Below are 10,041 nucleotides of genomic sequence, written 5' to 3'. Positions count from 1 at the left end.
TTTTAGCATTGTTCAAACTCGATATAGCGTTCAATGCTTTTATATACCAGCGTAACAGTTTTATCCAGGACTGGATTGAAACTATATTTTTCTAAGGCCGGTCCTGATTTAAGAAATAATTCCCCAATAAAATGTTGGGCAAGACAATAAATTTGGCTGACCACAAACACGCGCGACTCTGAAAATCGCTGTTATATGACATGTTGGGCTTTTAAAGCAGCCGGAACAGAGAATCCAGAATGGAGAGAGAATTCCAGAATGGATTGAAAGGAGCCTTATAACGAGATGGCGTCGTTGTCAAGGCAACCACTGGCGCCTAGCCACCTATATTATTCTTCCTCTTTCTCTTGTACTATTCCAGATAAATTACGTTGCATATCTTATGGGAAAAACTTCTGGATTTATATATGCACAAAACATGGCGCGGATTATTCCTCGCCGTTTTACCTTTGGGTGAGATTGCAACCGTAAAAAGTTAATACTATTTCTCTCAAATATTCAATACCTTGTTGGTTTAGGGCGGATTTATTTTTGTAAGGACGCGTAATACATATTTTACTTTCAGTTTAGAGAGACCGGAAGCAGGGGATGAATCTTGTCTCTTCGGATTTTCTGTTCATATTGGTTCGTGGAAATTCCTACAAAACGGAATAAAGTAGGTATGGATTTAAGGAGACCATTTAAATCTTCAATAAAACTATAAGTACTAAAATAGGGGATTGATTTATAAAGTGATTGGCATTTTAAAAAAATAAAATAGTCAATTTATCAAAGTACAATTACCAAAAAATTAAAATAATTCTTAAGATTTTCTGTGACATTTTGTTGTTGCCGGCATGAGTGTTTATTCTTTCCCGTGATTTAAAAAGCTTTATTTTGGTGAACCAGATATCCAACGAGGTGTGGTTGTGGAAAAAAATCCACACCTCTAACTTACGGCGTTTCTGAGATATTCAAGAAATAAACGAAAACTAGAGTCAAATTTGGCACCCTTCAACGACCAAACGACCCCGGTTATTTAACGTTACGTAATAGCCCTATTCATTAGCTTTCTTTTATCATTTGGTGTGTATATACAGAATGTTACAAATAAGCGAGTTATGCATGATTTTTTGGAAAAGTGCACGAAACTTTGACTTGACTTTGGGATTTTTGGGTCTACTATACTAACCGATTTTGCGCAACCAAAATGACCTTTTTTTACTAATTTCAAAACATGATTCTGAAGTCCGTTGTGCTCTAACTGGCACTGTTACGGAGATAACCTTAAAATTATGTCAATTATGACAGTTTTTAGGACGTGGCATCATTAAAAAAATTACACTTTGTCAAATGACACTCTACGGCATATTTCTACCATTAACCGAAAGCTATCTAAGCAGTCAAAGACAATTTTCAAAATTTAAAAATTTTCGAAAAAATCCATGGGGTCTTTTATTTTTCAAGGTCAATCAAGGCATGGGCAGAAAAATGTCATGTTAACAGTAGAAGTTGCCTCCCATTGGGGTGTATATATGGTAAAAATTTCGCTCCCCTAACTTAAACCTTTTTTGAGATATTCATGAAAATATCCGAAAAAAAATAATCAACTTTAGCGGCCTCTAGCGGTCAAAGGGAACAACTTATCCTGGTCGTGCTGACGTCACGTGATATCCTTATTTATTAGCTTTCTTTTCTTATAGGGTGTGTCTATACAGAATGTTACAAATAAGCGAGTTATGGACAATTGCACAAAATTTTACCTGAAAATGAGTTTTTCTGAGACAGTCTGCGTGGATTATTGGATATCCGCCGCCATTTTGGTTCTAAAACTTAGTGCAGTTAATTTTGAGCATGGAAACATAAATCTGCTGTGAAAATTACACAAAACAAAAATAATTGTATTTGTACAGGGTGTCGTTCAGAAATATCGTCGGTGCACACTCCTTGAAGTCATTTGACAGTTTGTCCCGTGACACCGGTTCTTTTTAAAAATATGTTGATCAGATGACACATTGTCAAATTACGGACGTGGACTTATTTCTGAACGTACAAGCCAAATTTAAAAATAACATACGTCAGTGACGTCAAATTTCCATCTCGCTCAGTTCACATGTAATAAAAAGGAATGACAATTATTACGTCACTGCCACTAGCCCTGGTACGGACTTTACATATAAACTGGACAACCGTTTGTCCAAACACCGGTCATTACAGTCATTACAATTTTCAATAGTCTATAGTTTTTTCTCCCATTTTAACTAAATAATGGCCCATTTATCTCGGGTACTTTATATATTAATGATATATAAGCATATACCAATAATTTAATTAAAAGGATGTCGCATGTTAACTTGGAGCTTTCCGATTATCTCCGGTAATCATTTATTATTATTATTTAAGTTAATAAGCTACGCAAACTGATAAATGTATTTACGCTTGACACGTAGTTTAGCAAACGTTAAACAAACTGTTAGGCTATTAATTAAGAATTATTATAGCATTTACATACTACTATAACAATTTCCAATCTATTGTGACACTTAAAGTCGTAAAATTAAAATCAGGTTTATTAAAAAAACCTACGATTAGTTTCAAAATAAGGTATTTATGACACAGTTAAAACACGGTGTGGAAGACGACATAAGGAAAACAGGAATACTGTTCCATAAAAGTAAATAACAACTTAATAAGGGGGTATTATAAATACTTTAATGGATACATAAATCTTCCTACTTCGAGGAGAAATAAACGTATTGTGATCTATAGGTTGTAAAGCAATAAATGGATGTTCCTCCTTATTAATGCGGTAAATTCGTCTTTTAATAATATATACAAAAACCAGTCCGAGCGTTTTATATAGTCGTATATCCTGAACAATTGGAACCTCGATAAAACGTAATGTTCTTGAAAAGTAGCCGCTAAATTCAATTTAAAATTCTCCCCTGGATAAATCAATTATTGACTTTTTAAGGTAACCCCAGGTAGACATTTTCTGTGAGACAGATTAAAGTAACATCATGACCGGTTTATGTTGTCCTTTGCATTCGAGCGGCTGTACAAAAATTAATTTATTACATTACAATTGACAAATAATAAGGGGTGCAGTAAATAGAAGGGTGAAGTTTGATATAATGGACCAACGGGCTTTATACTCTACTTTATAATACCAGTAGGTACTCAGATACCTTTTAGATTAGTCTCTGTAACATTAAAAGCAACAACAAATGTTTCCAACGTTTTTTTTTTGTAGATACTACTTTTCATCATGTCAAGATGATTTAGTAGTCTTAATTCATTTTTTAAATTCTTTAAAATGACCACCCATTACATGTCTTATTCTCACTGATCTAAAGTTTCGATCAAATGTGTGTGGGGTGTTCAGTTGGAGGAGGGAAGATATAAAAAGAAGAAACAATAGGAATTATTTATAATTGTTGCAAAGCTTTCTCTTAAGAGAAAATGGTCTGTTCTAACAGTTTACTTCCAGAAATCATACTGTTATTCGCATGAAGAGTTAAAAAAGCAGTCTAAAAAATGTTGACAGATAAAAGATAAAGTTTGACGCTCTGTATAGCAATAATAAAGATTTTGCAAATCTGTACTTCTTTTAAGCAAATAATCTTTTCCTGTTCCTTTAGTAAGAAATGGATTTAAAGTATTTCACAAAAAGATAATTTAAAGTTTCTTTACCCCAGCATTTAAATATCGAGTAAAATTTTTATCAATATGTACAGTCTATACAGGGTGTTCCAAACGTTCCGAAACAGTCTACCTTTTTTAACAAGATGGTCTTAAATTTCTTTCCGACATTGCTCTCTGAATTTCGCTTATCCAGCTAACTTGTAGTCTTCGTCGTTTCTTTTTTTCTGTTGGTATCTATCCACAGAAATGCGAGTTTTGGAATTCTTTGTTCTGGCATTCTCTCCACATTTTCGTACCAGATTAACTATTTTTGTTGAAAGTCCTCTATTATCGTTTATTCGACCCTTACCATTTTCCTTACTCTTTCTTCGTAGCGATACTCTAGCTGATCTTCACCAGAAATCCATCTCGAAAGCCAATAGTTTTGTTCAAAGCTTCTTATTAACTGCCAGGTTTCACTTCCATATAAGACGATGCTTTAAAACATGGTGGAGTATATACATATTTTTCCTATTCTGCTCGCTATTTCCTTTTGTGTTCTTCCATCTGTTGTTATTTTTGTTCCCAAATAATTCGCAGCCATCAATTTCTACGCCATTATTCAATTTTTATCCTGTGCTACGATGATCTGGTCATCAGCAAAGTGTAGTGTGTAGAGCGTAACGTCATCTGTGAGTTGTATTCCCATTCCTTGGCATAATCTTCTCAGATAAATTTTTTTTACAACCAGCTAACTTATTTTGTAACAAATTTAATAAATGGAGAATAATGTAACATAAATACATTTCAGTGTATTAAAGTACAATAATTATATTCCGGTGTATTAAAACTGGCGGCATTAAAAGAGAAAATCCCGTGCGAGTTGAAGCAAATTGAAAGCACAGGATATGTAAAAGAATAATAAAGATTGATTGCTTTAAGGAGACCGAAAATAAATAGTTAAACGATTATACTAATCGGATTCAGGTATACAAATAACTTCCCTAAAGGAAGGCACAATGGAAATAGTCTCATATTAAATTTAATAGTACCTTTAAAAGTCAGATTTTCAATAGTGTAGCTATTGTTGCCGCAGGTATTGAAAACGACAAATTGCATCGAAAACAGGAAGTTCGTGTAAAAGTCCATTCAGGACTGACTTTGGGTCTTCCACAATGAATTCTTAAACCCAGTAACTCCATTCAGCTTCAATTCACATCAGGTCCGTACTTGAATTTTTGATTTTTAATTTTAGTCAAAACACACAAACAAGTTGATTTGCACAAATTAAGTTGTATATTGAAAAACTGAAAAGAAGCAAATTTAAAAACGGTTTAAGTAATTTTGGAGAAGTATTTTGAATACAACCCTGTTTACTATGACAGCCCAGGTGTGCCGGCTGCTAAAAGGCCTTACCGAAAGTGACTTTTACACACCTTTATGGTCGAGCACACCCTACCTCATTTTCTGCATCGTTGACTTAACTTGACCAGCCCCATATCACTTCTCTCCTATTAAAATTAGTCCCATAAGAAATATGAATGGTGATATTTATCCAAGGGTGTTTATTGAGTTCAGGACTAAAATTTCGTCGTTAAAAATTATGAGTTCGGGCATTAACTCTTAAAAACGCAATCTCATATTAAAAGCGTTATCAAGCCCTGAGCCGAGAAGATATAATATTCTCCCTTTTTGCATAAAACAATTTAAGCTCGGTTTCCTTGTTAACTTAATAAAGCCGGCGTTGTAACACATGTTTTCTGGGGAAGCATTTATGGCTATATAATTAAAAACGAACAACTGAGAATGTGCCGCCCCGAAATATTGCGTTAAGTTTCGGGAACGGCGGCCGCCGCCAGGCTAAGTGGATTTGCATGGGTCATTTTGCCCCCTTATTTATAAACGTTGATATTAAAACGGCATCTTGTTACATGGAGGAACGGAATAATTACTGCGAAGGGTAATTAAGGGATTATTATCTCAAATCAGTTCAACTAAATAGCATTTTCAGTGTGACCATTTTATCTAAACCAAAACCTTTTGTGCTCATAAAAAGTTAGAAATTATAACTATGGTAGATTTTAATGCGGTTTGGACTGTCATTAGGCTTGGTTTATTGGCTTTTTGGTGATGTAAAAAACTTTTGTTTTAATGCACTATAACTGCCTAATACAGGGTGTGAAAGAAGGGCGTACAAAAAAGTGAAATTTTCCAGTAGTTCCCAATTGACCACACAGAGGCGTAGAATGGCTAAAAAGTGTCATTTATGCAGATTAGAACAACACCGGAGTCGATCTTTGCCTGTTTTGAGACGAATACACTTTGGCACAGATTGACCACTCTTCTTCTTCTAAGTGCGACCGTTTAAAGATCATTAACTATCATGATTTTGTTGGTAGCCACTCGGAAAAGTTGTATAATGGTGAGACCAAACCACTGTCTGAGATTTTTGAGCCAGAAAGTTCTTCGTCTCCTGGGGCGGTCTTACTATTAATCTTACCCTGTATTATAGATGTAGAATGTCATACTTTTCTAGGTGTATCATTATATGTCCGAAATATTCAAGATTTTGTTGTTTTACAGTATTGGCCACTTTTCTATCTTTATTCATTCTTCTAAGCACCTCCTCGTTTGTGATCTTTTCCATCCAACTTACGCTCATCATCCTCTTGTAAAACTACATTTCGAAAGCTTGTAGTAGTTATAGGGTTTAATTCGAAAAATGGCGAAAAATAGGGGAAATTAAGTTTTAGAGAATTTTATGACAATCTCATACCAAGTTTGAAATATAGGATTATCTATTCCCGTTTAATAAAGAAATTAGAAAATATACAACACTGCATTTTAAAATTTGGCTTTCAGTTTCTAAACTAAAACTAAAATGGTCAAAAATCTGAAATGATTAACAACTAAATTGAAATTAAAATTAGAAGAGTAAATTATGTAAAAATTGCAGACTATAATTAATTAATGGACGTCTATCATTTAGATTTTTGACTATTTTAAGTTGACTTACCACGTAATTCATTTTTTAGAAAAGACATGCTCACTGTCAAAGTTTAACAAAGTACAAGTTTTTATTAAACAAAACACAATTATTAAATTATTTAAAAAATTATTACGAATTTATCATGATTCTTAACTACCTACTATAATATTAAATTACATTACTTAAAAAAATCTCTTTTAATTATAGTTCTCTTATACTTAATCTAATTTTGAAACCAAGTATGAATTTGTCAAAAAATTTCCTTTCCCCAATTAAGGGAATCTGTACTTCTAAAGAGAAACGAAATCTTCATACATGCTTCACCAATTTGGCTCACTCTGTGTAGTATTTTTTCAATAATTATACCTCTAATATGTAAAGTTCTTTTGAAAAGGAATTTTATTTAAAACTACAGCTCTGGAGGCAACTTTTTACTACTACTACTTTTTAGAGAAAAGTTTAAAATCATTTTATTTAAATTTTGACATCCTGATTTCTAAACAGCAGATGTTTATCTGATTCAAATTTAATACAATTTAAATGGATTTAAAATTAAAAGTAGTTTTCTCCCTTCACTAAGATAATTCGCATTAATCTTCAATAGAACACTATAGTACACATCTAAACCTCCCTACAGTCTTCTCAACCGTGTACAAAACAAGATTTCACTTTCATTAACATTTATTTATTTTATAATAAATTATTATTATTGCTTACTGATATTGCTATCTTTATACTTGTAAATATCCTCATAATTTTTACCACAACTCTGAAATGCATTTGTTTGGTCCACTGTAAAAATCTGAATTTTGAATTCAGCCAGGTAATTTCTTAAGATTAATGAAAATTTAAAAAGAAAACTAATATTAAACGAGGAAGATATAAATTGACAAACATTTGCAGACCAAAAACCAGGAATTGATATAATCAGAGCACAATTCTCAACGTTCGCCCCCTGAATATTGTATTTTAAGCTTAGCATTAGCAATACAAGATCTGCCTTAAATAAATATTTTTATAGAAAGAAATATCGGTACCAATTTGTCATATAAATTGGCTGAAAGTCATCTCATTTATAAATCTGTCATCTCGTTATATGATTATTCCCTGGATTTTAGATTTAGCCGAAATGACAGCTCATCAGAGGGCTTAAGTATGGATGTTCCCTTTAATAAGATGCAACTGTAATTTCATAGTTTAATCGAATCGCCAAGTTTCGGGGCGAAATTCCACCTTTATATTTTATGACGATGGATATTCATTACTTGAAATATTTCATCCCCGTTTCCTTCAACTCGGAGAATAAATAACCTTAATTTTTTTTTAGTTTTATGGTGCTGGTTAAATATTGTTGATGAATGTATGCGATTAAATTATCTGGCGTCAGTAATTGAAAGCCCTTGTTATTGTTCTTCTAACCCGGAAAAGGAAAGAAAAAGGTCTTCCGGTCAACCTATGTCCGGCTTCAACCCCTATTTTTCTCAGATAAACTCCTCGATTCTATTTATATCTATTAAACGCCTTAAGGGGCTATTTACCGGTCTTTGAAGTCAATCGAACTTTTATTTTATCCCATCGACGTTTAGCTGGAAGAAAATTTTAAAACTGATTTTCTGCAAAGCTAGAAGGAAGTAGGAAGTTCTCAACTCTGCCTTTAACAAGCTGGTTAATGTGTTCTGCTCCGTGCTTCTAGCCTTGTTTAAATTCAACAATATTCGCGACACCTGTGTTATGAATCTTTATAAGCTGCGGTTTAAGGTTTCCAATAAGTTAGGTACTATTTTGCCGTCACATATGCTCTTAACTCTTTACATATTATTACCTACAGCGGTGGTCTTTTTATTACCTTCTTTAGAGGCAAAAAATGCTATTCCAGTTTCAAACTGTAGAAAACCATTCTCCAGGTAAAATAACATTTTAAATTCTACTGCAAACGCTAATTAGGAAGAAAATTAAATTTTGACCCCGTTTACCGATTTATTACGGGGCTGACCACCCTTTTTGATATTACTATAAAAAAAAAACAAAAATGATTATCTTAACTTCACTGCCATCTATAGGTAGCCACACCCAACAGAGTTTAGACCAGTAGCACAGATATCTGTCAAATTTTATCTACATAGAGTTAGATAACTGCATACTAAGTTTAGGCTCAAACCTTGAAGAGGGCGCCACACTGCCACCAATGCCCATATGCTTGCAATGTATTGATTACTAATGCGGTGTATGCTTTTTGTTATCTACATAGATGGATATCTAATCGGAAGAGGGTTGTTACGTTGTTAGCCAGTATCATTGAAATTGTGAAGGTCATTTTCAAAAATTACAAGGTGGTGGTCAAAAAGTAATAACGAACATTTTTGTAAAAACCTCCCTGTATATGGTTTTGTTTCTATACTTTGAATTTTTGTTTGTCACATTTTTGGTAGAATATTGGATGTTAACTCATACTCAGTTAAAATTCTACAAGATTATTCTTAAATCGGATTTAATTATCTAAAAATGGGATGAACTCCTTTTGTTTTGACTTTCAAGAGAGACACAGATATATAAGAGTTATACAGGGGGTTTGTGTTTTAATAAGTGTCCGATATTTTACAGAGCGATTCCTTAAGTATTTTACAGGCAAAAAGTCCATATAGGCACGGGTCGGCAATGCCTTATACTTATTGAGCTACAAGGTGTTATAATTTTATTTTAATGGGCGCCCTCTACATGTAAGAGCAAAACCAAGATCTAATTTAAGTTTCTCGTGTTACAAAACCCCCAAATACCAAATTTCGTCAAAATATCGTTATTATTTTCACAATTACTTAGACAAAACAAAAATTAAAATTAATTTTAAACACCCTGTAGCTCGATAAGTAAGGCCTTGCGGACCCATGCTTATATGGAATTTTAACCTTTAAAATACTTGAGGAACCACCCTGTGCTAAAACTTCGATGCGGTTGTCTGTATACAGGGTGTGCAGAAAAATTATAATGGTTTCCTTATTTTAGTCATCCTATATGAAATTTTCAAGTTACAATTTTTTGGGTTACACCACTGCAAAGAGCAAGTCGAGACGGTTCTTTTGAGTGGTTTAACCACCCAGAACTCCAAAAAATAACCAATATACAGAGTGTTCAATTTTCTGACTGATTTTTTTGGTTAAAAGTGCACTAAACCAGTTTTTGACAAGTATCTGCAAAACGGTTAGAGTTACAAAAAAATTGGATGGTATCAAAAAGTTTCTAAATGAACCACTTAACCGGCCTACGTAACGCTGAAACCTCGATGCGGTTGTCTGTATACAGGGTGTGCACAAAAATGCTAGTGGTTCCCTTATTTTGGTCATCCTGTATGAAATTTTCAAGTTACAATTTTTTGGGTTACACCACTGCAAAGAGCAAGTTGAGACGGTTCTTTTGATTGGTTTAACCACCCAGAACTCCAAAAAATAACCAAT

Source organism: Ips typographus, linkage group LG16 (genome assembly GCF_016097725.1).
Source record: "Ips typographus isolate SLU linkage group LG16, UJ_Ityp_2.0, whole genome shotgun sequence".
Lineage (NCBI taxonomy): Eukaryota > Metazoa > Arthropoda > Insecta > Coleoptera > Curculionidae > Ips > Ips typographus.
The sequence above is the reverse complement of the archived record's forward strand: the minus strand, read 5'-3'. Positions refer to the sequence as shown.